General features: G+C 51.3%; 1 pseudogene; it reads left to right on the top strand.

The window, feature by feature from the left end:
• Positions 1-3,026: 3,026 nt before the first annotated feature.
• On the top strand, positions 3,027-4,031 carry LOC148137497 (18S ribosomal RNA; annotated as a pseudogene).
• Positions 4,032-5,000: the final 969 nt, after the last annotated feature.

The raw sequence follows: 5,000 nt of genomic DNA, 5'->3' as shown, positions 1-5,000 counted from the left end.
TGTTGTCTCTGGTTTGTTACCCGTGCCACGTGATAGAGATTCGAGGAATAGGGAAAGAGAACACTTAAATGCGTGTTTACAGGGATGGTGCAGGAGGGAGGGATTCCGGTTTTTGGATAACTGGGGTTCTTTCTGGGGACGGTGGGACCTCTATAAACAGGATGGTCTGCACCTGAACCTGAGGGGCACCAGTATCCTTGGGGGGAGGTTTGCTAGTGCTCTTGGGGGGGGTTTAAACTAACTCTGCAGGGGCATGGGAACCCAGATTGTAGCTTCAGGGTGCAGGGCCTGGAGTGTAGGGAGGTTAGGAACATAGCATCAATTTCAAAGGAGGGTGCCTGTAAACAGGAAAGTGGCTTGAAGTGTGTATACTTCAATGCAAGAAGTATACGAAATAAGGTAGGTGAACTTGCAGCGTGGGTTGGTACCTGGGACTTCGATGTTGTGGCTATTACGGAGACATGGCTAGAACAGGGACAGGATTGGCTGTTGCAGGTTCCAGGATTTAAATGTTTTAGTAGGGTCAGAGGTGGGGGTAAAAGAGGGGGAGGTGTGGCATTGCTTGTCAAAGATAGTATTACAGTGGTGGAAAGGACGATGGATGAGGACTTGCCATCTGAGGTAGTTTGGGCTGAGGTTAGGAATAGGAAAGGTGAGGTCACCCTGTTAGGAGTCTTTTACAGGCCTCCTAATAGTCCTAGAATCATTGAAGAAAGGATAGGGAAGGTGATTCAGGAGATGAGTGACAGTAATAGGGTGGTTGTTATGGGGGACTTTAACTTTCCTGATATTGATTGGGAAAGCTATAGCTCAAGTTCGTTAGATGGGTCAGTGTTTGTTCAATGTGTGCAGGAGAGTTTCCTGACACAATATGTAGACAGGCCAACAAGAGGTGTGGCCATACTGGATTTGGTTCTGGGTAACGAACCAGGCCAGGTGTTAGAATTAGAGGTAGGTGAGCACTTTGGGGATAGTGACCATAATTCGGTGATTTTTACTCTCGTGATGGAGAGGGATAAGTGTGTACTACAGGGCAAGAGTTATAGCTGGGGTCAGGGAAATTATGATGCGGTGAGGCATGACTTAGGATGTGTGGCTTGGAAAAGTAGACTCCAAGGCAAGAGTGTAAATGATATGTGGAGCTTGTTCAAGGAGCAACTATTGAGTGTCCTTGATAATTATGTACCTGTCAGGCAGGGAGGAAAGGGTCGTGCGAGGGAGCCGTGGTTTAATAAGGAATTGGAATCCCTTGTTAAATGGAAGAGGGCGGCCTATCTCAAGATGAGACGTGAAGGTTCAATTGGGGCGATTGAGAGTTATAGGGTAGCCAGGAAGGACCTGAAGAGAGAGCTAAGAGCAGCAAGGAGGGGACATGAAAGGTCCTTAGTCGGTAGGATTAGGGAAAACCCTAAGGCTTTCTATAGGTATGTTAGGAATAAAAGAATGACTAGGGTAGGAATAGGTCCAGTCAAGGATAGTAGTGGGAAGTTGCGTGTGGAGGCGGAAGAGACTGGGGAGACACTGAATGAATACTTTTCTTCAGTATTTACTCAGGAACAGGGCATTGTCGTCGATGTGAATACTGAGTCACAAAAAAGTAGAATGGATGGCTTTGAGGTATGTAGAGAAGAGGTGTTGGAAATCCTGGAAAAGGTGAAAATAGATAAGTCCCCTGGGCCTGATGGCATTTATCCTAGGATTCTCTGGGAAGCAAGGGAGGAGATTGCAGAGCCATTGGCCTTGATTTTTATGTCCTCTTTGTCTACAGGAGTAGTGTCAGAAGACTGGAGGATAGCAAATGTGGTTCCCTTGTTCAAAAAGGGGAGTAGGGATAACCCTAGTAACTATAGGACGGTGAGTCTCACTTCTGTTGTGGGCAAAGTCTTAGAGAGAATTGTAAGGGATAGGATTTATGCACATCTGGATAGGAATAATGTGATCAAGGATAGTCAGCATGGTTTTGTGAAGGGCAGGTCGTGCCTCACAAACCTTATTGAATTCTTTGAAAAGGTGACGAAGGAGGTTGATGAGGGGAAAGCGGTAGATGTGGTATATATGGATTTTAGTAAGGCGTTTGATAAGGTTCCCCATGGTAGGCTACTGCAGAAAATACGGAGATATGGCATTGAGGGTGAGTTGGAGGTTTGGATTAGGAATTGGCTGGATGGAAGAAGACAGAGGGTAGTAGTTGATGGCAAAGTTTCTTCATGGAGTACCGTCACTAGCGGTGTTCCGCAAGGATCTGTTTTGGGACCATTGCTGTTTGTCATTTTTATAAATGACCTGGAAGAGGGGTTAGAAGGTTGGGTGAGCAAGTTTGCGGATGATATGAAAGTCGGAGGAGTTGTTGACAGTGAGGAAGGATGTGGCAGGTTACAGCAGGATATAGAGAAGCTGCAGAGCTGGGCAGAAAGGTGGCAAATGGAATTCAATGTAGCTAAGTGTGAGGTGATTCACTTTGGGAAGAATAACAAAAAGATGGGGTACTGGGCTAATGGTCGGATACTTGGTAGTGTGGATGAGCAGAGGGATCTTGGTGTCCATGTACACAGATCTCTGAAAGTTGCCACCCAGGTAAATAGTGCGGTGAGGAAGGCATATGGCGTACTGGCTTTTATTGGTAGAGGAATTGAGTTCCGGAGTCCTGAGGTCATGATGCAGTTGTATAAGACTCTGGTGCGGCCGCATGTGGAATATTGTGTGCAGTTTTGGTCGCCATACTATAGGAAGGATGTGGAGGCACTGGAACGGGTGCAGAGGAGGTTTACCAGGATGTTGTCTGGTATGGAAGGAAGATCGTATGAGGAAAGACTGAGACACTTGGGGCTGTTTTCATTAGAGAAAAGAAGGTTTAGGGGTGACTTGATAGAGGTGTACAAGATGATTAGGGGGTTAGATAGGGTTGACAGTGTGAACCTTTTCCCGCGTATGGAGTCGGGTATTACAAGGGGGCATAGCTTTAAATTAAGGGGGGGTAGATATAGGACTGAAGTTAGGGGTAGGTTCTTCACTCAGCGAGTCGTAAGTTCATGGAATGCCCTGCCAGTAGCAGTGGTGGACTCTCCCTCTTTAAGGGCATTTAAGCGGGCATTGGATAGGTATATTGAGGATAGTGGGTTAGTATAGGTTAGGTGGGCTTGGATCAGCGCAACATCGAGGGCCAAAGGGCCTGTACTGCGCTGTATTCTTCTATGTTCTATGTTAGTCGGAGGTTTGAAGACGATCAGATACCGTCGTAGTTCTGACCATAAACGATGCCGACTAGTGATCCGGCGGCGTTATTCCCATGACCCGCCCAACAGCTTCTGGGAAACCAAAGTCTTTGGGTACCGGGGGGAGTATGGTTGCAAAGCTGAAACTTAAAGGAATTGACGGAAGGCCCCACCACCAGTGGAGCCTGCGGCTTAATTTGACTCAACACGGGAAACCTCACCCGGCCCGGACACGGAAAGGATTGACAGATTGATAGCTCTTTCTCGATTCTGTGGGTGGTGGTGCATGGCCGTTCTTAGTTGGTGGAGCGATTTGTCTGGTTAATTCCGATAACGAACGAGACTCCCACATGCTAAATAGTTACGCGACCCCGAGCGGTCCGCGTCCAACTTCTTAGAGGGACAAGTGGCGTACAGCCACACGAAATTGAGCAATAACAGGTCTGTGATGCCCTTAGATGTCCGGGGCTGCACGTGCGCTACACTGAATGGATCAGCGTGTGTCTACCCTACGCTGCCAGGTGTGGGTAACCCGTTGAACCCCATTCGTGATGGGGATTGGGAATTGCAATTATTTCCCATGAACGAGGAATTCCCAGTAAGTGTGGGTCATAAGCTCGCGTTGATTAAGTCCCTGCCCTTTGTACACACCGCCCGTCACTACTACCGATTGGATGGTTTAGTGAGGTCCTCGGATCGGCCCCGCCGGTGTCGGACAAGGCCCTGGTGGAGCGCCGAGAAGACGATCAAACTTGACTATCTAGAGGAAGTAAACGTCGTAACAAGGTTTCCTTAGGTGAACCTGCGGAAGGATCATTATCGGCTGGGGGTACGCCCGTTTCCGGTTCACCTCGTCTCGTGGGGGTGGTTTCGGGGCCAGCAGGAGAGCTCGTCAGGGTAGCAGGCCCTGCAGCCGTGGTCACCGCCAAACCCACCCCCGACTGTTGGGCGCCTACCTGCGCGGGCAGGAGGACACTTTCCGATTGCAAATCTCCGTTTGCCGAGTCCACCCCGAACGCACGCGGGCGGGCGGGTTCGCATTGCCCATCGTCACAAGGGGCGAAGCCCGTTCCACCGTCTCGTCAGCAGTGCCGACCGGTCTGTGATCGACGAAGGGAGCCACACCAGGTCGGGTCCTGCCGCTTGGCGGCACCGCGTCGTCGGGAGCTGGCGTCAGACGGAGGGCTTCGGTGTACTCTCCAGCCACGGGAAACGAAGCCGGTGATGCAGGCGCGGGTCTTTCGTTCCCAAATTGGTTGGGTTTACGCCGTTACTATCTAGTCACGCTCCCTTCAACCCCACGGGGTACCTATTCCCTTCAGCGCGTCACTCGCACATTCCCGTCAGGGCCTCTGTGCGTTTGCGGGCTGTTGGCGGTGGTTTAACGACTCCTGTGTTGCCGCCCGTCGGTTCTCGAGCTCCGTGCAGCATTGATCCCCAGCGAACTGCCAGCAGGGTTAACGAGTGATCGCGCTCTCGGTCGGGCCTTAAGTGTCCGGCGGGGCGTCCGATCCTGTCTCCCATGCTGGCGCCGAGTGCCTGGCCGAGGGAGGAGGTTTTATCGTCGTACGCTGTGACCTCGTCGGTCGCACGCGCGTGGATCGCTGGCTTTTGGCTCTCCCGTTCAGTCCGCACGTTTATGCTCGGTCCTGCCACCGGTCTCGGGGGGGGGGGGGGGGGGCACGGGTGGGGTTTGGCGGGTGTGGTGTGTGCTCTGTCACTGTGCAGGCGCACCTATCACGCCGACGGCCAGCCCCCGCACGGTCCTCCTCCCGGCCAGCGGGAGGA

This window comes from Chiloscyllium plagiosum, unplaced genomic scaffold (genome assembly GCF_037043375.1).
Source record: "Chiloscyllium plagiosum isolate Xiang-an unplaced genomic scaffold, Cpla_swu_hap1 HiC_scaffold_43, whole genome shotgun sequence".
NCBI lineage: Eukaryota > Metazoa > Chordata > Chondrichthyes > Orectolobiformes > Hemiscylliidae > Chiloscyllium > Chiloscyllium plagiosum.
The sequence above is the reverse complement of the archived record's forward strand: the minus strand, read 5'-3'. Positions and strand labels throughout refer to the sequence as shown.